This window comes from Canis lupus, chromosome 3 (genome assembly GCF_011100685.1).
Source record: "Canis lupus familiaris isolate Mischka breed German Shepherd chromosome 3, alternate assembly UU_Cfam_GSD_1.0, whole genome shotgun sequence".
Lineage (NCBI taxonomy): Eukaryota > Metazoa > Chordata > Mammalia > Carnivora > Canidae > Canis > Canis lupus.
In genome coordinates this window covers 90,524,079-90,548,300 of record NC_049224.1, presented here as the reverse complement: position 1 = coordinate 90,548,300, position 24,222 = coordinate 90,524,079, and the positions used below count along the sequence as shown (strand labels likewise).

Below are 24,222 nucleotides of genomic sequence, written 5' to 3'. Positions count from 1 at the left end.
ATAGACTACAATAAAAGGTACCCCAAAGGAGAAGGACGTCCCCCAGTGGTGGCGGTGGTCGGGAGCAGGGGAAGGCTGCAGGAGGCAGGCGCCCCAGAACATCATGATTCTAACAAAAATTTAAGATAGCTAAGGGAAAAAATAAGGCATGAGTGATATTACACTCGAAGACTCCTTGACATTTTGCTGGAGAACCTTTTTCTCCAGTTAGAGAATATGAAAGCATAGAATGGCTGGCCTGGAGCCAGATGCGCATGATCACCCCATGCTGACAGCAGTGGTAGGACTATTGTTTCTACCTGGGGTAAAGCTGACCAGAAAAACAAAATCCTTTAGCCACTTTACTCTTTAAATAGTGTTTTGGGGTTTAGACTCAGAGTGAACTCACTTAACCACCTGTGTTTTCATTTTACTTAAACAGAAATGCTCTTTCCCAATTCTAATTAAAATCTGCTGTTCTGCACGGGTCTTTCATGCGATGGGTACAGCCATGGAGATCCTTTAACGTCTTGGTGAGCCGCTGCTGTTGTTCAGAGAGAGGAGGATAATAGAAAGGAGAAAAAAAAAAAGTTAATTTGTTTCTGCCTGGTGGTAAATATTTGAAATCATGGAACTTGTATTTCGGAAAGTAATTTAAATATGGAATAAATAGATATGAGTTTGACCTAGTTCAGACTTGGAGTTGTTGCAGGCATCCTGCATCACGACACTGTAGAAAGCAAAGGCTTCTTCTTTTCCAAGACCCGCTGGTATCCCCCAGCACGATGCTAACAAGATTCTTGAAATCTTTTACTTCCTTATTAACTTCATGAGCACATGATGCGAAGTAAGGGCAACATCCCTGAAATGACCCGCATGGTAATGAGAGGGATTGATGAGAGAGGGGTAGAGCTCCTGATATCGAAAGGCAATAAATTTAAGTCCCAACTTCCCCAAGCCGTTCAAATCCAGAAGGCTTAACAGCATAACAAATGGGAGGCATCTGGGGTGAAATCTTGGTTTGGCTCCACTCATTGCTCACTCTGGGACCCTTAGTTTCTCACCTTTCCGTGGCTACGGAAGTACATAGACGTGTTGGAGGATGGAATGGCACAACCTGCATGGAGCTCTCGGTGATTCTAACTAAATAGCATCCTTTATGATGTAGCTGAAGTCCTCACTTGACAATGGTGCCACCTCCGGCCATCCCTTCCCCCGCTGGCCTTCATGAGCTGTTCATGCTGCGCACGTAGCAATAGAGCTCACCCCGTGCTGTGGAATGAGGGTCCCCGGTAAGGAGGGCAGCCTCAGGGGCTCATGTAACTTCTGAGAAGTAAAAATGAAAACGTGCTTCCTCCTTCCTTCCAGGAAAACAGATTAAAACAACAATTTAACCCTGGCCTTAGCCAACCAGGGTTCCTGGGCTAAGACCAGAGGCCACCTGCTTTTGTAAATAAAGTTTTATTGGGAAGCAGCCCAGAGCATTCATTCACATGTTGTCTCTGGCTGCTTCGGGGCTCCAGCAGCAGAGCTGATAATCAAAGCAGAGGTCCCAGGGCCCACAGAGGCTAAAATCATCGCTGTTGGGCCTCTTACAGCAAAAATGTGCCTACATGCCCTGGAGTGGACCGTCCTTGCCATCCGGCTCTACAGGTGCACGTCCTCGGGCAGGCCTAGTAGGTGATCGGATCTGTAGTTGGTTTTGGGTCTGTTCTATGGTTCTCACCGGACTGTGGTGCTTCACAGCAAAGCCAGTGTCATCCGTGCAGCCCGACCGCTAAACAGGGGAACGATTCTTCCATCTGCTATCAGTGAAAAAGCAGCAGCCCGTCCGCAGCACAGGAAGGACGTATTGATCATTGATTTGCTGGCCTGCAGCTGTTCTGGGCTGCTTTCCTAAGGAAATGTGGTTTCAGTGCCAAAGTGGTTCCACTCTCGGCCCTGTTGTGTGAACTTGGCCTATGCCCCCTTCCACCAACCTAAGCTGTGCCTGGACAGCAGAGTAGGTACCCGACAAGCACTTATTGCTTTCCCGTTAGATGTCTTGTAGGATTCCGATTGATGTTGTTGCTTGTTGGGTTCTTTGCTACCATCCAACCACAAGCCCACATGCTTCTGGTCAAGACCGACAATGTTCTGGACTCAGTCACTCGTTTCGGCTCTCTCCGAGCACACCGACTGCCCCTCACATGTATCTCTAGGCCCCTGAGTTCCTTCTCTTGCTCGGTACCGTAGATACTGCCAGGTGTCTCGCTGTCTGTTCCTTCCTGCTTTCATGGAAACAGCATTTTCATTAGGCCAGCGCTCCTTCAAGCTTAGCGTGGTCATGTGATGAGGTTTGCCTAATGGAATAGGAGGGGAGGTGACTCAGGTGACTTCTGGGTTCTCACTACAGAAGAGAAGGCTTGTTGTCCTTCTCCTGTTCCTGCTCATCGTCCCCTCGTCGAGTGCCTGGATTGCAAATACACTGATAAACATGATCTTGGCCAGGACAGAAATACTGCGGGGACCCCCAGGGAAATAAAATAGAGACTCTGGGTTCTTGACATCACGGAGCTTCCAGACTCATCCTAACAGTTACATGCCAGAGAAATATGCTTTGGTCTTTTTTGCAGTCCCTGTATTTGAAGTGTCTCTTTTATGCAGCAAACCTATTTCCTTTTTTTGTTTGTTTGTTTGCTTTATAAATTTATTTTTTATTGGTGCTCAATTTGTCAACATATAGAATAACACCCAGTGCTCATCCCATCAAGTGGCCCCCTCAGTGCCCGTCACCGTCACCCCCACCCCCCGCCCACCTCCCCTTCCACCACCCCTAGTTCGCAAACCTATTTCCTAAGAGAAATCCAGTCACTGCCCTCAGAGAGCATGCAGTCAAGTAGCTGAGGTAACTGCTCATCAACCTATCAGACCAATAAACATACAATTTACATTTGAAATTATGCAGGGAATTTTATCTCACCAAGACAGGATCGAAGGATCAGATCAATACAGGATGAGAGGAAAGTGTGAAATCCTCTTCTGAAGTAGTGATGTGGAAAGTTCTAGAATGTTGTACTTATTCCTCCAGGACTTTGCACTTGCTCTTTCCTCTGCCTGGTAAGCTCTTCATCTATATGCGGCACATTCGGCCATCGCAAGGGAGGTACCCCTTACCTCCTCTAGGTGTCTGCCCAAATGTCACATGGTTATAAAGGACTTCCTGATGTTGTCGCACATGAAAGCATTCTTCACAACACTGTTAACTACCTTAAATAATCGATATTTGTGTCTTACTTAGTGTCGTCCTTCCACACTCATACACTAAAAAAAAATCAAATAAAGAAACAAAACCCATACATCAGGTAAGTATATTCTGCATCTGTTTTATGAACTACTCTTTCCCTGGACTGAGGGAAAAGGCCCGGCCGAAAGTAGCCCCTTGATAAATTCTCGAGGAATGAGTGAACGAACCAGTGAAAACACGTCAAGAAAACCAGAGCCACTGTGGTTCAGCCAGGAAGGGGCCGCCGAGCGAGATGAGCCTGGAGAGGTAGCCCTGGACTTCCTGAAGGACCCTGTGGGTCACAACAAGGATTTCGCCTTTCTCCCAAGAGCCGTGGAAGGCAGTGAAGACTTTCAAAGGAACCAGAGGGCCTCATGATTTGGGGGTGGGGGGAGCAGATTTGAGGAGGTCACACTCTCTGCAGCATAGACAGTAGATTAGAGAGAGATCCAAATGTCTTCAGGGACAACTGCGGTAGGCGGGTGCAGTCATTTGGGGCACAGGCTTTGGGTGGATAGCAGGGCTGGCCTTTGCAACCAGGGCTGGTCTTTTTGCAAGTTGCTCTCACTTCCCTCCCTCATCTTTGCATCTTTGCATTTGCAGATGCACGTACAGGCAGTGTTTAGCGCGGTATCCACCTCTGCTCTCCGCTGGAAGAGGCCTTCCGTGTACACTTCTCCATCCGGGTCCCTTCCCTGCTGGCTAGTTCCCAGTGGGGTTCGCCAGTGGGAAGCAATGCAGGAGACTTGAGAGGCGAGGAAGGGGGAAGCGAGGTATTTCTCCCCCCTTCTCCTGCCTACGGTTTCAATGAGTGTCTGTGTCTCCTTGGTGGTTTCAGCTCTCGCTCTTCTCAGCTCCTCTTTCCGTGGTCACAGCTTCCATGGTTCTGTTCACAGGGATTCAGCTCCCAGAGGGTGTCCTCAGCTCCTAGTGGCACCATGTCCCCGGGTCCTCCTTCCCTGAGCATGGTAGCCGCTTCCTGCAATTGTCAGTCTCTGGGTGGCTAGTCCTTCGTCTGGTTTGTCATCATCACTTGATCAATTACCCCCATTTGATAGAGATTTTAAATTAATTTAAAGGCATACAAACTTTGATCTGCATATATCAAAGAAATTATCATAGGCTCATAAGATTGGTTTGTGAGCGCATTCATTGATAAGTGTAATTGATCATCCAATTTTAATATTTGTTTTGGAATAAAAAATCACAACCTTTCTGTTTTACTGACCAGCCGCTAACAGATATGATCCTATATATCTGCCGCATGGATGCATTTGCCTAAAAAAAGCAATTATAGAAATGGCTATTGTCTATTTTGAATGTAGCACAATTTCCCCCCAAAATTTAAAAAAAAAACCACTTTTTTAAATATAAAAAGCTAAGTTTAAAATGATGCTTAGGTTGCAATCTTCTTAAAAGCAAGGTTTGTATCCCTCTATTTTCTCATTTTTCAGGTCCCAGGTCCCAGTCTGGATTGCGTGGAGCCCCAGGCCATGGCAGAGAACATGGCCTTGTGCATGTGGATGCTTGGCGGTGAGGGTTCTTGTCGTTGACTTTCTTTTGCTGTCATCTCTCTGAACAAAATGGACTGCATCATCTTTTCATTTTTTTTCTATTTTCCATTAAAAATGATAGATCTTCTTACATCATATTTCTTTTGCAAATGAGCTTAATAGCAGTTATCACAGTATATCACTGGTGTGGTCCAGCTGCTCTTGCTTTTATTGCACTATTCCAAAGCCTCGGGGTAATTTGAGACCCCAAATGTATTCTCATATGTAAAACCCATTCTTTACGGTTCAGTATTTGGAGGCATAGATCCTCAGCGTTTGTTTTATTTTCCTTTATTTATTCATCCACAATGACCATTTCATAATCAGCTTTCGATGTTCTAATATAATCCTCAAGAAGCACATCCAAGGGCACACAAAATGAACTCCGTGTCTTTCAGAGCGAGAGAGGAATTTAGCACTTTGGCAGGAGTTTGGGGCTGAGTGGGAGCCATGAGTGATGATTCTAGCTCCTGCCTTTGCATGCATTAACTGCTGGTCGCCTCTGAATAATTGGCTAAGAATATTGGTTAACACGTCAAGTGAAAATGTATGTGGCGGTGCCTGTCTCCATCATCCCAGGAGAACATCTGTCCACTTCCCAAATCCACTAAACAATTTGGCTCTCGTCTGCATGACTGGCAGCCTGTCCCAGGGAGGCCCTTTGCTACAAAGCAGGGAAGGGGGAAGTTTGGGCTTGAGTTGTGTTGGCAGGTTTTGTTGAAGCACTTTGGAGAGTAATTTTACAAAATTTGCCCGCTGGTGATATTAGCCCTTTATTTTTGTGAAAGTCAGAGGGAACAAAAAAAAAAAACAAAAACCAAAAAAAAAATAAAAAATAAAAAAAAAAACCCCAAAAAACTCACAACTCTTTCTGTGCATAGAAATTGCTTTAGGAAATAGTTCTATGGTTCTATTAAGGTTATTCCGTAAATGTATGAGCCCCTCCAAACTGAAGGCATGACCTATGGCCTAGAGGAATCTGATTTTGCATGGGGACCAAAACAGTAAAAAAATATAATAATAATAAAAATAAAAATAAACATGCTCTTACAGTAAAATATTTTGAGGGAGGAAATCATTGTGTCCGTGTGGACAGAAAGGAAAGCACAGAAAAATACAAGTTAAAATACATTGTAGCACAATTTGATTAAGAGGCAGTTGAATAAAAAATGTTATTTTACCTGATTTGAGATAATGATAAAACTTAGAATTTGCTGCCCAAAGAGCCCCGTTCGTTTTGTGTATTCCAAGCTATAGATGGACATGTTATAATAATATTCATGAGGCTATTGGCTCCCCTTTGAGATACACGTGCTGCCAAAACGTTATCCTCATTGCTGGAGTCGGCATAAGGAATTCCAGGTCATTCACCGCTGCGATCACCCACCTGCATTTTCCCTGCCCATTTTCCCTCTTCATTAGTAGTTTCTCCTGAAGTTTGGAGTCACCAAATAGCTCTCTGAAAGGAGGAAGGCACAGACCACCGACTAGGTTCCCATCATCCTTGCCTGAAATGTTAGTCTTCAACCCATGTTTCTGTGGTTTCCTAGACCTGGCTTTCTGATACACAAGCCTTCCAAAGATGACTTGGTCCCTGAGAACTCAAGTTTCTCTTGGTGATAGGAATCACCTGTGGGAGTTTTCAACTTTTTTTTTTTTAAGATTTTATTTATTTATTTGAGACAGAGGCACAGAGAAGGAGAGAGAGAGAGTGTGTGTGTGAACATGAGAAGGGGCAGAGATAGAGGGGATGGGAGGAGCAGGCTCCCCACGGAGCAGGGAGCCTCACACAGGGCTCGATCCCAGGACCTGGAGACTATGACCTGAGCTGAAGACAGACACTTAACCATCTGAGCCTCCCAGGTGCCCCTAGAGCTTTCAACTTCTTAAGGATCTGGCCTGTTCTCTTTATGGGGATGGATTTCAAGTCTCAGTGTAAATAACTAGTGTGTCAAACCCCCAAAATGAAAGACTTGGAAGTCAGATGATTCCCTGGGGACTGCTATTCCAATTATATAAAAAAACCTTGCAGGCTTTACAAGGAAAATATTTCCACATAGTTCTCCAATTAAGGAAAACATTTGATAGAGATTTTAAATTAATTTAAAGGCATGCAAACTTTGATCTGCATATGTCAAAGAAATTATTATAGGCTCATAAGATTGGTTTGTGAGCGCATTAATTGATAAGTGTAATGGATCATCCAATTTTAATATTTGTGTCTTTTTTATCAGTGTTGTCACATAACACGATGAACTGTACAGACTCAGCACAGACAAATGACATTGTCATTCCTGTGACGTTCCTGTTCCAAATATCCCTCTCCAATGGTTGGAAATGTATTTTTCTCTCACTCTCCGGGCATCCTTGTCATACTCACTGGTGGGCCGCTTGCAAAATGTGCGCCACTCGTACCACTTTCTCAGAATTGCTGCTTCAGGAAGATAAAATACTGTTACAATCCCAGACATGCTCATCGTTCTTGACCTCTCTCTGGCATCCGGCACTTGTCCTACTCCTTTTCTTGCTAAACTCAGTCCTCCTCGAATCCTCATTTTTGGGCCCCTTTACTCGTGGTCTTTCCCTACATTCTATTTGAACCTTTTTTTTTTTTTTTTTTTTAAACCTTCTTCTAAACTCTTCTCTGGAATCTCATTCCTACATGTCCTTTGATGTCATCTGCGTCAACAGCTCCACATGGGTTCCTCATCCAAGCAACCATGCCTCATTTCTAGCTGGTTGCGGATCATCTCCTAATCATCCTGCTGTGTCTCTAACTCCACATATCAAGGACTGAACTAATCCTCCCCACAAGCAGAGTAGTTCCTCTGCTCAACCTCCCTTTCGGTGAACATTATCATCTGTCACAAAGGCTTGGACCCTGGGAACCGTCAATACCTCTTCCTGTTCTCTTGGTCCAACCAGGTCTTTGGGACCGAAGTTCTAAGGGTATTGTCACATCTATGGAATGTGTTCTCAGCCCAGGATCCGGCACTCACCACCTCCCTTGTGCGTTATCCCAACAGCTTTCTAACAGCGATCCTCTATGAACGCTTCATTCTCTTACCCATCTTACCAAATGCTGACAGGTTAATTAAAGGAAGCTCAATACCTTACGATGGATGGCTTCTCATCACTCCCTAAGTCCTGTCTGAAGGCTTCTCTGCATATGCTCTATCTTCATGCCAACTGGTCTACTCGCTGAACCACAGAAACACACTTTGCCCCGCGCCTATCTTAGTCATGCTGTTCTTCCTACTTAGTAAGCCAGTCTGCCAGAGGTTACTCATCCTTCAAGGACTAATTCATATTTTATCTTGAAGCCTTTTAAGGATTATGAGAGAGAGAGAGAGAGAAAGATGGGGAAGAAGAAGAGGGAGATAAGCAGACTCATGCTGAGTGGGGGGCCCAACCCCAGGCTCAATCCCAATACCCTGAGATTATGACCTGAACTCAAGTCAAGAATCAGAGGTTCAATGGACTGAGCCACCAGGTGCCTCACCCTTGAAGCCTTTTAAATGTTCATGGTCTACTAGTGCCATGGCACTCAACAGACTTCTATTACTGCCCTAGCACATTTTGCAGTTAACTTGCATAGATAACTTACTGACCCGACTACATCTCGTATTCCTCAAGTTTGAAACCTCACGTTTCCATATGAGTAGCAATACTTGGCACATAACCTACTTGTTGAGTCCAATGAGGGGGAGAAACTCTTGCTACAAGTAAGAGCAACCACTGTAGTTGTGATAATATTATTTTTAAGTTTAGTTGGATGATAATTCTTTTTTTTTAATTTTTATTTTTTTGGATGATAATTCTTGTATTTTAAAATGATATTGGACTCATTTTTGCACTTAAAAAGCAGGATATACTAATTTCACATGACGTAGAGGAACTGTCTTAGAATACGAGTAACTTAATTTGCCTTTTAATTTTGTCTCATTTCTCTGGCTAAATAAATCGATGGTTATCAGGTGTTGGTGCATAAGAAATGAAGGAGGACAGAGACAAATAGGATAACACTGATAACACTATACACAGTATTTATAAAACAAACAAGATTTAAGTGTTCCTCAGAAGAGAATCCCAAATCTCATTTAATGTATTCCCTCGCACAAGAGCCTGAAAGTAACTAAAAGATAAGCCACCTCTCTGAGCTGATCATTTCTCGACCAAAACCATTTCAGGAGATGAGTGTTCTTATTGCAAAAAGAAAATAAAAAGCTATTATCTCACAGATGAATGCCCACCGTTTATAGTTATGCCTTCTGCTCCTTGTGTCAGCCTGGATTGCTGTAATAACATTTATTTAGCATGACTTTTTTTTCTTTTTTGTCTTTGGCTGGACCCTAAAGCCAGTTGAGGAGACCCACTGATCCGTACTTTCCAACCACATATCCCCTCCCCACGCGTGGAGCCCAGTCCTTGGACTCCTCTCCAATCAACCTGGGCATAGCTTGCTGGGCTGTGCCTCGTGTTGCGGGCGGGGACGTCCATGACCCGGTGGCAGCCTCCCGATGGGCACCTCTCTGGAAGGGGGAAATCTTCTGTAGATTGGCCGAGGACAGTGGCTCCCGCAGATGCAATCAGTGGCTCACAGGAGCATGCAGAACGGACCAGGTGGCAGAGGAAGCGGTGCTCGGCGGCCCCTATGCTTCCCACTTTTCTGCTGCTCCTCCCCTGACTTCAGGGTGCATCTGTTGGCCCCGGCCCCGGCCACACTCCCTCTGCTCCGTCCGACATGGGCCTGCCTCCTACCCAGCGGGAACCCAGCTGGGGCACAGGACCTGGCCTCTCACCCCAGCTCTAGGTCCTCCCTCCCTCGCCTCCCGGGGGTGGGAGGACTCACAGCTACTTGCAGCTCAGCTGCTCCAGAAATCACACTGCCGTTCAGCTTATTCACTACTTGCAGGGGTCGCTGTGGAGACAGGGGCAAGGAGGGCGTCTAGAACACGTTGGTGGCTTCGGAAAGCCTGTGATGCTGGAGGTTACGCTGACCTCAGAGGAGCCAGCTCTGCTCCCTCACACCTGCCAGATCTGGGCCGAAGTCGTGTCAGCCCCGTCCAGATGAGCAGACATCAGTATCCACAGGACATGCAGAGCTGGAGTCCTCCAAGCCCGGGCCTCCTGCGGCTCAGCCAAGCTTGAGAGAGTCGAGGTGGCCACTGTGCCAGGCGTGGGACATGCAGACTTCCTTGCGAGGCCCATCTGCAGCCTCTGCCGTCTGCCCCAGCCCAACCCCAGCCCCACGCTGTGCACAGGCCCACCTCATGCCTCCTGGCAGCAGCCCTGCAGATCCGGGCCCCGAGCACGTTGGGGCTTCCAGCCACCGACCCCCAGGGCCCGACTCTGCACTGCTCCCCCCGCCTCCCCCCGCCGGCACTTCGCTGGGCCTCAGGTCCCTCCTGGGATAAACAGCTACTTTGTAGCATCGCTGCCAACTGTGAATCAGGTGGTTCATTGACAATCCCTCGGGCGGTCCCAGCCCCTAGTGGGCCTCATCACCGAGCCACCGCTGCTGTCCCTGCCCGGGAAGGGCCTGCAGCCACACACTCGATGCACCTGCGAGCGGGGTCATCCAGCAAAACAAATGGGACCCAGAGGACCCAGGTCGCCGAGTGTCTCTGGGACCTCCACCCTCCCGGTGCTCACTGCTATCTCTGACTTAGTCCTCGGCCCTAGTGTTCCACTCACTGCATCTCCCAGGATAGTACCCGAAGTTCACTTGCTCTAATATGAAAAGATTAAGACTCAGAGTTGAAACCTCTTGCAGGAGGATTATTTCCTCTTTTGGAAAATCATTATAAACTTTGGTTAAAAAGGAGAAAAGAAGAACTTCTGATAGGGATTTCATTTATTCATATATTCATCCATTCATCAAACCTTCCTTAGCAGCAGCCACGACCAAGCACCCTGCTAGGTACTTCGTGACACAGAGGAGACGAGGACACGGTCCTCCAAAGCCTGGTGGAGACCTCGTGTCCATGCACACAGAGCTCCGTCATGATGGGATGGCCACTACAACGTTGGTATAAAAAATCATCTAAAGAAGACAGGAAGGAGGGTCTTCCTTTATTTCCAATGAAGGAAAGGAATCGAGTTAGAAGTAATAATTTAGGGCAGCTCGGGTGGCTCAGTGGTTTAGCACTGCCTTTAGCCCAGGGCATGATCCTGGAGACCCAGGATCAAGTCCCACGTCCGGCTCCCTGCACGGAGCCTGCTTCTCCCTCTGCCTGTGTCTCTACCTCTCTCTATCTCTCTGTGTATCTCATGAATAAATAAATAAATTTTAAAAATTTAAAAAATAAATAAGTAATGATTTATGTATTTTAAAGACTATGAAATCAAATCACCTGGGCAGCCACCTGCTTCTGGGAATGTCAAGGTTGTCTTTGGCTATCTGATGGCTGGAGGCAGCACCGGTGCGCTGACATGGGCAAAATGAGCACAATCCGTTACAGTGATGGCTTTAGAATTTCTCTAATTTCTCTGTCAAGGGGGTTTGAGGCATGACGTCATGTTGGACAACTGGGCTGGGGGCTTGATGTGGAAGATCATGCAGTTTTATTTAGATTGTGCGTTCCTCTGGGGCTGCTCTGTGCTGTTTGCTGGAGGTGCCGCAATTCTGAGTTTATGATTCCTTTGCGCATGTCCCTTTCATCATGCGGATTGGGAATTAGCAAGTGAAACTAGACATTCCAGCTTCGAGCTGCAAGTTGGATACAGAAGCTGAGCAAACAGCTTCCAGCTGGCTGATTTTTGTTTCTCGGTAATTAATAATTATATTTTATATGATTTTTCTTAAAGCTAATTATATCCCACATGCTTTTTTTTTTTTTTTTCCTTAAAGACTACTAATTATGCTGGCTCTTGGGATACAAAGTTTGTTATAAAATACTATGCAACTTAATAAATACATTTCCATATGTGACGTCATAACATAATTGTCACACTAGTCCGTGTGACAGAGGGGAAATGGGGGCTACGAGCAGAGAACTTTATATCCAGAGACACACAACTGAGGCATTTGAAAGTAGGTTTCAAACCTAGCTTTTCTGGCTCCGAAGTTTCTATTCCTTCCCGTAAGACCATCGAATCACATTTCAGCAAGGACTAGAACTCCGACATTCAAGTCATCAGAGACCATGGGGGCTAACGGAGTGATTTTACGTATGAGGAAACTGAGCCTAAGTGACCAGTGTCATAAAAATGCTTGGTATCGGAGGTGAAATGAGAACCCTTAGCTCCTGTCTCCATTAACATCAGCTACCCAGGTCTTTCTGGCCACGAAATTGAGAAACAATGAAGACAGATTTCCCTTCCCATGCTTTTTATTCCACTTGATTTCCTCTCTGTTTGAGTGAGCCACCGCTTAGGTAAGAGGAAATTCTGGAGCCAGTTCAAGTCTGCTATTAATTATTTCTCTGAACGCATAAGAAAACTGAGATTAGAGTATATAACTAGGAGATATGAAAGATGGTTTTTCTTTTTGTTTAAATCGCAAACACTCCCATTTAATCATCTGCGTTTAAAAGGAGGGAATTTAGACTATAAACTACGACTGGAAACCTGTGGCCCAGGAGAGATTAGCCTATTTATTTAAGATATCGGCGCATATTCAGAGTCACAAAACTGAGTTCTAAGGAGGCCTAGCATCCTGCAGCTGGGAGGGGAAGGGCAAAAGGTGAATTGTATTTTTTAAGCCTGTCACTTTGAAAACTCCCTGCCTCAAAATGCATTTCCAGGATTGTCGACTTCACAGCAGCAGTGAAGCGGGAGAAGCAAAGGCATCTTTGGAAGTAGCTACACACAGCAGTACTTAATCTCTCCCCAGGCTTGTGAGAACTTGCTTATGTGGCAGGTTTTTCCAAGCACGCTCTGCTCTATGGACAATGGAGTTGGCAATCTGGAGACTGTAGCTTCATAATAGAGAGGCTTTGGGGAGAGACGCTTCCTTTTAAAAGGATCTAAATGGGTAAGTATTAAATGACTTCCCTGCAAAAAAGTTCAAATAGTTATTAAATATATTCAGGTTCCATTCTGATTTCCTTCTTTGAACACTTGAACCCTTTTTCATTGGGTATTATGCTGCAATTTTATGGTAGGTTAAACGATGCCACCGTGTGCATTGAAGTTATTCTTAAAATGGTTATTATAGCATTTCTTATATAGCATTGAATACTTGGTCAGTGAATGACATCTCTATTTTCCAACCACTTTTTGAAATAGCATGTGGGACATAACCAGAAAGGCTGACGTGGCTAACCTGTGTTCTGGTTACAGTTGCATCACAATTGAACTCTGTCGTGATTGTAGTCAAAGCCCTCAACTTCAAAAATACATCACCGAAAGCCTGTGTCAAGGCCAATCTATCTGCAAGGAGTAGAAACACATGTGAAGAAATTAGAAAACGGGCGAGGGGCTTGTTTTGTGAGAAGACAAGAGAAAATCACTGAAAACTTTGGTTCATCTGGGCTGCATGGAGGTAGATGCACCTGAGATATAAAGATCAGGACGTAAGACAACCTACGAATTCAGATGCTGACGGCTACTCGGATATGTCCAAGTACATTTCCACGGCTGGAAACACGAGGGTATCCTTTATCATACGTACAAGAAATCAAAAGATACATCAGTTACAGCCCGATTGAACCAGAACTTAAAATCACCAGAGACCAGGGCTCTTTCACTGCTTCCGCTCGAACTGTCTTCAGTACGCAGGCGGTGGTCCTTTGGCTTATCACGTCATGGTCACGAGATGGTCCCTACTGTTCTAGACAGGATATCCTTGCTTGACACCATCCAAGAACTAGAGGAGCGATTTCCTTTCCTCTGTCTCTTTTTGATCAGAATAAAGTCCTACCAAGATGTCACCTATCTATTTTCTTGAGGTTTGTGGGCCATTATTGGGGGGGCACAGGCCCACATTTTAGCTGGAGGGAAGGCTGAAGAACGGAGTACTTTGCACCATCAGCCTCTCGAGTAAGAAACCACTGTGCTAGGATGGGAAAATAGGAGATAGGTACGTCGGAGATCAACTGGCAAAGTCTGCCACTGCCTCCCCTCTCCTTCAGAGGCTACCTCGCCGTTGTCTCTAGTTCTTTCTGCTTCCATGAAATTTTGAGCACTTTGCTGTGCTACTGTGCATATGGCTGCTAACTGATAGTCCCCACCTAGATTCTTCAGGAAGTACCCATTCTTACTTTTGTTTTTCAGTGCTCAATTTCAAATTTCTGAAATTCTTGGTAGAAGAAACTTAATGACTCTCCACTTAACTATTCAAGCTAGCTGATAAGTGATAAGGGAATGCCTTGGGTAGGCCAAGCTGGTGGCAGAGGGGCAGAGAGTGGAGTCACATGCTCCGTGCAGAGCTAGCAGAGTCATAGATGGTGATGCTGTATATGTCTAGTGCTCTCTTGAGGTAGACTTCCAAGGCATTCAGGCCCATTTCCTCTTTTTATGCTGGCCATTTTGTAGCATAGCACGCTGGTTCTCAACTACTTCCTATACTTATATATTAATATCAGCATCAGTCAGCCCAAACAACTCTTATACTACTTATAAAATAGCATTTCTATCATGTGTAAATACCCTTATAAATATAAATATAAATATAAATATAAATATAAATAGGGATGGGATTAATAATGAAGTATACTTTGAAAAGTTAAAAACAGAAACCCGCTACAATTATAAATTATTCTAATTGCATTACACTAACCAACTCAATAATCCAAGATATTTCTCTTTTTTTGAGATTTTATTTATTTATTAATGAGAGACACAGGCAGAGAGAGAAGCAGGCTCCATGTGGGGAGCCTGATGTGGGACTCGATCCCGGGTCTCCAGGATCAGGCCCTGGGCTGAAGGCAGCGCTAAACCACTGAGCCACCTGGGCTGCCCTATCCAAGATATTTCTAAACTACAGGCTCAAATATATTTTCCTCAATATATGGCATAATAATATACAACGTACACGATCTGCTGCTTCTGCATCTTTTAGAATATGGACATTAGTTCTTAATGAGGAGGCATCAGTGCCTTTTATATTTATTTGCAGATCTCCCAGAATTCAATCTGGACCATATCAGTAATATAACTAAAAAGTGGTCACAGTAATGGACTCTTTATATTGTATGCCTAAAAGTTAGAGTTGTACGTTAAGATATTAGGGAAAAGCGATCCAATAACTTTGAAATGTATCATTTTTTTTCATGTTCGAAGAACTCTCCTCTGATTTATTATTAAATGTAAAGAGCTTCAGTCTGCTATGAATCTTATCATCGACACCTCACTCTTAAGGAAACCATGCCCCCTATAAAATTGTTTCTAGAGAATAAAAAATAGGGGGAATGTCAAAGTAATATGATGGCATCTATTTAGAGCTATTTTTAAATGAAACCATCAAGCACCTCAAGATCTAGAACGGTATTCTAGCCATCGTAAATCACCAGAACCTAGCACAGTGTATGCAATATATGTTATTGAATGGAACTGAAAATAGTCCATGATTTATTCATTAAATCCACTACTCACTACCTCTGGCAAGACCCAGTGCTAGGCTATATTTGCATTACAAAGAATAAGATAATATTTCTGTTCTTGATGATCTTTCACTTGGGAAAAGGGATGCATTATGGACTAATGGAAATATGAGCACAATCAAGCCTGTCTGTAAAAGGAAACAAATTTGTGATCCACAAAATGAACACCAAAAATTTCAGAAAATGTATTTCTTGTTTTCCGAAGAACTCAGAGAGGTATAAAAATTGAGTTTGTCTTTTTTCTAGGAAAAAAAAAAAGCTATAGCAGGACATTCTAAGAGAAAACAGTTACGTAAAGACACATGAGAAAGAAAGAATAGGACAAATTAGTACCTTATAGTACCTTATTTCTGAATTTTTGTTTCATTCATCCCCTCCACCTTTTTTCTGTCAATCCAACTATTTATTATCTTTTTTTTTTCTTTTGAGCTAATATCATCTATCGATCTTTTCATTTTCTTAAGTCCCTGACTGTTTGGGGTTGCGATGACTATAAAAAACCTTGTCACCAGAAAAAGGTGCATAATTGCAAACAAGAGATTTGCATTCTCTAGAGTCAAGAACAGCTCTGAATCATACTCAGGCATCCACTTAGACTCATTCCCTTCAGTTAGAGTAACCTAGGTAGAGTAGCATTTTCATTGGAATCATTAGTTCCAATAGCTCTGAGCCTCTTCTTATTTCTAAAAGCACAAGAGAGTAAATGATCCAGAGATAATACGATCTAATCTAATGTAATCTATTAAAAGGCTGATTGTTTTAATTTTAGTTTTTTTTTAAATAAATTAAAAAAATGTGATACAGATCATAAACATCTGTTTATTGCAACACACAAAAATCCTATTGTGAATAACTTGTCATCTAAAAGTACCACGCTTATCTCACGGCTTTACATACCATCTTCACATTAATGCATATCACGTGCTGTGGATATGAGACCTAAGTTGAGAACTACAACTGACCCTTGAGCAACACGGATTTGAACTGTATGGATCCACTCATATGCAGACTTTTTTTTTTTTATAAATACTGTAGATTTCTATAAATGTATTTTCTCTTCCTTATGACTTTTGAAACAACGTTTTCTTTTCTCCAGCTTACTTTATTGTAAGAACACGGTATACAATACCTGTAACATACAAAATACGTGTTACTTGACTGTTCATGTTATGGGATCTGCTCAACAGAAGGCTATTAGTAGTTAAGTTTTGGGGCAATCAAAAGTTATAAGGAGATTTTCGACTGCACAGGGTTGCTGCCCATAATCTTCTTGTTGTTCAAGGGTCAACTGTACTTCTAAGGACTAGCTTCAGATGATGCTAAAGTTCTCCTCCTTAGCCTGACTGATAGACTTTTCTATTATCTGAGCCTGCTCCAGTTACATCTCTTGCCCATGCCTGCCCAGCATTGATATATCTACTCCACCCTCAAAGAACTCTGTCCATTCTCTTCTCCAAGCCTTTCATTCACACCATACCCACTGCTGAATATCCTTGTTACCCTCCTTGTGCCACCTTCTATTGATTCTTTCAGATTTATTTCAGTGCCTCTTTTCCTGGGAGACTTTCATCAACCTCTAGGGCTACTTCAGCCATTAAATTTACCCAGTGTACATTAACCATCTCTTTATGAGTCTGTTTCTTCTGCTAGCTCTATACTCCATCGGCACGTGTCCCAAATAGTGTCTGGAATATAACGGATGTTTGGTAAATGTTGGTCAAAGTACACTTAATTGAGCATAGTAAAACTCACCTGAAAACTTCCAAATACAATGTCAACGAAAGAAAAGTTATGTTTTTAAAAGTGTATTCTGGAATTCTGGAAAGAGGTACATGAATGCGCCTGAGGCCAGGCAAACCCATTAGGAAGTTATTGCAATCGGCTATTGTTTAGGAATGGGTCAATACAGGAAAACACGAAGGTAGAAATAGAGGGAATGAAATGGAAGAGCAACTGTGTGAGGCGAGCTTTGTTAAATGAGAGGAAGGCAAGAGGGTCAAAGATGTTCTTGAAGTTTCTAGACCAAAGGATAGTGAGAGAGAAGGGGTTCTTAATCTTGTTCAAAAGATCCCCTTGGCTTATTACTTTGGAGGGAGCAGTAATGGGCAGACGTCACGTCAAAGGGGAAAGACAAGCTAAGAGGGCAGGTGCAAAGCAACCAGGTGGCATCAACGCTGGTGGGAAAAAATGGAGGCCACTGGGTAAAACCAATAGCTGTCCACTGTCAGGGAGAGCCAACTTGATGAAGTACCCATAGTGACAGTCAGAGAGAAAGCAGGTGTCCTCTTGGATCAAGTCCCATTAGGCACTGAAGCACAACCATTAACAACCAGTGAAAATGAGTCTAAGACAGCTTGGGGGTGGAACCTGTAGAGGTTTCTTGTCACACCCACATTCCCAAGGCACAGCTCGGCAAGAAGTATCATTTCTAAGTATAGAGGTCCTAGTATTACCACTTTTTTGTGCCATAACATCTGTAAAATCTAAGTATTAATTTCTCTTTGTTTCAATGCCAAATTTTTTGAAGATCAACTTAGTTGTATACTCATTATTACCTGTGTTCTGTCTCAATGCCATGATGCCAGGCCACTTTAGTTAACAAGAAGCTCATCCAACTACACATTTGAATTGAACCAGTTTAATCCAGAAAAAATATATTTTTTTAATATATATATATATATTTATATATGACCAGTAACTTTCTTAACTGGAAACTAAATTGGTTGAGGTAAAGAACCAGCTGTCTCCCATGGGCTCATTCCGAATGGCAGCTCTTGCCTATTATGTGTTAGGACGTCAGCCTCTGCTAACAATCTCCTATGGGCCCCTCTCTTACCTGTTTCCTGATCATGTCTTCTTCCCTCCTGGACTTATTAAGAACATTCTCAGCTGGGGTTTTTCTTCGGCAAGTTTATGCCAGTGCTGGCCTAGACCTCAAGCTGGACAGTCTCTAAATATGACAGAATGACAGAAAAACAACCATAAGTGCTCTTTGGAGAGACTTATTTTGGTTAGTTAATTTATTCATTTGTTCATTCATACATTCGTTTTCTAACTCATGCATGTCCTTGAAGGATTGTCAAGGGAGAATAAGTGACATATACAAAGGTGACAGGAATAAAGGAAACAAAGTGGCACGCGAGGAATGGTCTGTAAGAGATGACCTGAATCAATATCACCCTGGATAATTTTTTAAAAATTCAGGTTCCTGGGCTCAACCTCCGATCAGCTGATTCAGAATCACTAGAATGAAACATCAGAAATCTTCACTCACTGCCAACTGTTCTCACCACACATTAAAATGTGTGAATCACTGCAATAGAAAATACATGTTTATTTTGAATATTCCTTTGGAAGACTCTAGTATATTAGAAATGAAGGACAAATGTACAAAAAAAAGGCAACTTCTTAGAAGTATAGAGCATAAATGGATCCTCTTATTTTACATATGAGGTGAGGTGATTTGTTTAATATCATAGAGCTCTGACTTCTCATAGTTTGTTCTCAAACGGGAATGAGATCATGGTTGGGAAATTATTTTATTATCTTATCTAGAGAAGAACTACCAAATGCAAAAGGGAATGTTTAATTGTCCACACATCCTTTGCATTTGGGCACTCATTTTAATGTTTCTTAAATCTGCCCATAAGTAATATAAATTTACGTATTAAAATATTTTGGGACCTGTGCCAAGGACATAGGTTTCATTTGGCACAGGAAAAGCATAGAACACAATGATACCATACTCTTCTTTTAGCTATTGCACAGGAGGACATCACTTTGGTGTTACTGCTTGAGTTGGATGTAGCTTAAACTTGATGACTTACTAAAAACAAAAGACAATGCTGAATGAACATCATTCTAGGTTCAGGGGGATGCAATGGTGATTTACTTATGGTCTCTAGCTTCTGGAGATGATGAACAGGTAAACAAAACACAATTCATTAAATAATATGATGGGAAATACTGTGGGAACTCTTAAATGAAATGTGGTTAGCCATGGAAGCCTTCTTGAAGAATGCAATGGCTTAGCTGAGTCTTGAAAAATAAGTAGATATTAGCAAAGAGAATGAGGTGTATGTGTGAGGTGTGAAGGGCAAGGGGTGTGTGTGTGTGTGATGTAGAGGGCCTAAGTGGTCGATGGCAATAAGAAGTGGAACATTTCCACTATATTCCATTTCTGTTGTTCACCTCCCTCTAATGCAGCTTACCTGCCCCCACAGTCACCGTCTGATCCAAATTGTAAGCTTGGCACCAAAACAAAAATAGCCAAAAAACATGAGGCTGCCTGGGCCCCAAACGCCCTCATTTTGAAACTCATCCCATTGGTGAGGCCTTTTGTTCTCATTCCCACCTAATCCTCTAAACCTGCCTCGATGCCAGCCCTGTGTGTTTCCTGGATGATTGATGGCTTCATTTTAGGATCCTTTCTGCCTCCTTGTCTTGTTCGGCTTTGTACTTTATTCCTGGGTCCTGTCTGCAGTCATGACTAGTTTTTACCTTCTAAATTCTGCCTCATTCTCGTTGTTTATATTCCCAACCTCTATCCTGTTGTGAAATACGAAGTGGCACCTTTCAATTATGGCTCTTTTTGAGTTAGCAATGAAAGTAAAGGATATTTTCCCCCCTCAGGCATGTTGTTGGATGAGTTCACTCATATTTGTTCTACTTCAAGCCAGTCTGTACCAGGCTTCATCTGATTACTTCATTCTGCAAGTGAGCCAAATACATAATTGAGTAGGTGTAACCACTGAGTTGCTAAGACTCTAGGGATTGTCATGTCTTTGTTTGGGGAAATGAGAGAAATGCACTATTGAAATATAATGCACAGGATTAACAACACATACAATGGTTCTTCAAATCTATTTTTTCCTCTCAGAAACCAAATCTAATATATCAAAATGATTGCCTTACCTTCTTAAATGAAGTAGGATGTAAAGAAAAATATAGTAAAAATACGTTAATGTCTTATGGAAAGTGTCAATCCATTGGTCTACCAGGCAAAACGCTCTGCCTCAACCACCCAACTGTTGCCCCAAAGTAAAACTCCTACTATGCCCAAATGAGTATGCTTTTACTTTAGAAGTTGAGAGCCCATCCTCCCCTATTGTGGTAAACACATCCTCTCCACTCCTACTCTCTGACTCTAGGTCTTGGGTTGAATGAATGACCCCACCCTTAATTTTAGTGGCTGATTCATGGGTAAATACATGATCTGATTTAGGTTCATGAGAGTTAGGTCTAAGGCTTTCATTTGTAAGAAAGGACCACTTTGTTGCAATCTTGAATTTGGGATTCAATGTATTTCCAAAAGCTATTCTATCTGAGAATGAATGGGCCAACAAAGAGAGAAACAGAGAAGAGAGCTGGGAAATAGGGAGCCCTGATAATATCTTTGAGCCCGTGGATCTGGCCATCCTTTGAAGTCAAAGCTATCCTTGATTCTTCAGGCATGTGAAACACTGACTTTGTTTTATGCTTCTTTTTTTTTTGTTTGTGTGGTTGGGTGTTTTTTTTTTTTTTTTTTGCCAGTTTGATTTAGATCTTTTGGAAAAAATGAACCTAAAAGAGGCTTGCACTTGAGAGACCTGCTTAATCCTGTCTTTACCACAGTGAGGTATTTTACCGTGGTCATAATATACACTCCTTGTGATATATTGTGATATATTTATATGCTGTGTTAGAGCATCCTACATAGTTTGTTTTAAAGGAGAGCTGCATTTCATAAGCCTTCTCCAGTAATTTGTGATGCAAGGGCTATGCACATCTGCCAACCTTTATGCACAGCAACATACATGTAGAGCTTGAATAGAGTAGACTTTCTCCAAGGGTTTCTTCAGCTATAATGAATTAATTTTGTGAACCTCAACACTCAAGGTTGGGTTTCAGTTTCTGACTTGATGAGAATCACTACTACTTAACTCTGTCCTTTTTTGTTAATTTTACTTTCAGAAGGTAAGGGCTCTGATCTGAGGCTTTTTCTCTAAGCTTCTTTGATGGGGATGAATTTATTAAAAGGAGGAAGGATAATGTCATTTTGAGCAACACAAAAACCAAGTCATCAGAATCAAGGACTCTCGGGAGTCAAGACTGATTTTTCCAGAAGAGAAAAATAAAAGCAGAACTCAGTTTGTGTTAATGTTAAGGCACTCAGGAGCTCATTCCAATTGATAACTAATGAATAATATAGCTCTCATTCATGGGGAACTTTCTCTGGGCCACTTATACATATTATTTATAATTCTCACAGTAACACTACAAGGTAGTTATAATTAAACCCATTTTCCATGCTCCAGCTAACTTTTGCTAAAAAAAAAATAAATAAATAAAAATTAATGGCTTAAAACAATAAGCATCTCTTACGTCTGAACATTTTGTAAATACTAAGAGTAGCTCTTCCGGAGTGAGTTAATTCAGCTGATCTCTGTCATCAACTGACATCTTATCTGGCACTAGATGGTCTTCAGTGGCTTCATTCACATGTCTAGTTGTTGCTAGGGTTTTGTTCAGAAGCCCTCATCTCTCTGCCGCGTGACCGTTCTGAAAAGCTAGCTTGGGCTCATTCACGAGGTGGCTTCAAGTTTTCAAGCACAGCAAGAGAGGTGAATCCCCAAAGACCAGGCACTTTTTAAGTCTCTGCTGGTGTTAAATTTTCTAATGCCTTATGGGCCAAAGCAAGTCACACAGCCACACCCAGATTAAAGAGGTAGAAAAATAAAGCCGTGTTATAATAGAAGGAATGAGAAAGTTTCCTTTCAAAGTGAAGTGCATACAGTGATAGGAGGAATTATTGTGGTTACTTTTGCTAAAAAAAAAAAAAAAAGGAAAAAAAAATTAGTTTACCAAGAAAAGAAAAGTAACTCGTTGAAAAGCACAGAACTCAAACCAAAGCAGAAAGAGTTTGACTTAAAAATATGGTATTCTAAATTTCATTAGACTGAACAGTAAGTCAAAGCAGCTAAGGGCAGCCTTGTAATTCATCCCGTGGGGAAGATCCTTATATGTATCTACTGTTCCTGGGGGGCTCCTTCTTCTACTCTACCTGTGTTTATGCCTCCCTGATCAAATGAGAACTTCTATATCTAGATGGCCTATTGTTTACATAGTCTTTGATTAATACCTCATCTTCCATTTTGTTCAATAGCCAAAGTCCCACAGAAGAGACATCCAAGTTAAGATGTCTGCAGGAACCAGGCAGGTAACATAATGATACAATCCAGACTGGAAATAAGACAAGAGTGGATGGAGAGTTTGGACTAACGTGAAGCATACCCCACTCTCTAAAAGCATTCAAGTGAGGAAGAAAATATAACACTGTAGTCCCCCTGCCAAAGTCTTTCAGGGCCAGAGAGAGCCAAGAACTACCTGTTTGTGACCTCTGTCATATAAACACTTAACCACCTTTTAGCTGGAATTAGCAACATTCCAAAAGAAATAGTTTCTCCAGAGTCCTGTCCTATAACTGAAATAGGAATGTGTGGGAATCTGTCTACCTCTTCAAAAAGAACCCCAACGGGCTTTTTGTAGTGATGAGATCGCCAGTGTGTCTACATCTTACAGACTCAGGGCGTTTGATGCATCCTGCATGGCAACTGTCTATCCAGGAGGCCTGACAGGTGCTCAGGCTGCATAAGATATCATTCTCAGCCCTGGAGATGGGGGTTGGGCTTCCTGAACCCTGCCAGGTGGAGGAAATTCCTACAACAAAAAGAACTGGAGGTTCAGTTTGTCAGCAGTCAAAGGGCAATGGAAAGCTGTGTATTTTTTTGTCTAAAACTGTGAGAAAACCAGGCATTTAATACCACCATTCCAACGTCAAACCAATCAAACATTGGCAGTTTGGGATTGTTTTATTTTGAGGCTTTAGCTTATCTCCATGGGATAAAAACCTTTCCAAACTGGCTTTAACTAAAAATGTCATCAATCCCAGCTGCTCACTGGTTAGCAGAAAAGTGTGGTAACAGAAGGCCCCTTTTGATAGCCCTCTTCTATAATATCATCCAAATTTGCATGGCAAAGATGTGGGAGCTATTTATATGTTGATTATTACAGTGCTGCAGTTTATATTTTTCCCAGCACAGTTGAAAATTATATTTAGAAAGGCTGACATCATCTTTAAATATATATTATAGCTCTCATTTGGTGGAGATGAGCTGTTGAAGTACATGCCACCTACTCAACTTCTCAGAAAAATGGCATAGATGTTTCACACATGGTTATATATAAACGTGAACACTGGCAGAGAACCGCTCTGGAACCTATAGGACTTCCAGGGAGTTCTGTGGGCTCTGGGTTTTGCCTTCTCAGTTTGTTCTTTATTTAAAAAGAAAGGCAATATGATTTAGTTGTAAGAACATGGCTTTTAATTAAGTCAGTAAGTTCTGAATTCTGAATCTGGTTCTGCAGCAAAGTAGCTGTGTGATCCTGGAAAAGCTTTTAGCCACTATAAACATTTGTATTTATCGACTATAACACGTGACTGTGAAGACTCGCCCGGGAAATATTACAAATACTTTGTGCAATACAGTTTACAGTTAATGAAAAAGAATGACTATCATGATGTGAGCATGCTCCCAGCACTAGAATGTGTGCTTTATAGAGACTGTGATGGTTACCTTTACGTGTCAAATTGCCTGGGCCACAGGCTGCACACATATTTAGTCAAACATAGTTCTGGGTGTTTCTGTGTGGATGTTTTTGGATGAGATTAACATTTTTAAAAATAGACCAACTAAAGCAGGTTGCCCTCCCTAATTTGCATGAGACTCATCAATCAGTTGAAGGCTTGAAGAGGCTGACCCTTAATTCTTTCTGGCCCACTTCCTTTGGACCGAAACAGCAGAATTTCCCCCCCTATCTTCAGATTCAACCTGAAACA

At 42.5% G+C, this 24,222-nt stretch overlaps 2 long non-coding RNA genes across 2 annotated transcripts; one reads left to right on the top strand and one right to left on the bottom strand.

The window, feature by feature from the left end:
- Window positions 1-393: 393 nt before the first annotated feature.
- LOC102156292 lies at window positions 394-1,117 on the bottom strand. Its single transcript, XR_005356471.1, has 3 exons — window positions 1,044-1,117; window positions 666-841; window positions 394-523 (listed from the first exon to the last, which is right to left on the bottom strand). It is a non-coding gene; the product is annotated as an uncharacterized LOC102156292 (long non-coding RNA).
- Window positions 1,118-1,168: 51 nt separating this feature from the next.
- Window positions 1,169-4,833, top strand: LOC119870889. The gene is made up of 3 exons (XR_005356470.1): window positions 1,169-1,271; window positions 3,848-4,017; window positions 4,699-4,833. It is a non-coding gene; the product is annotated as an uncharacterized LOC119870889 (long non-coding RNA).
- Window positions 4,834-24,222: the final 19,389 nt, after the last annotated feature.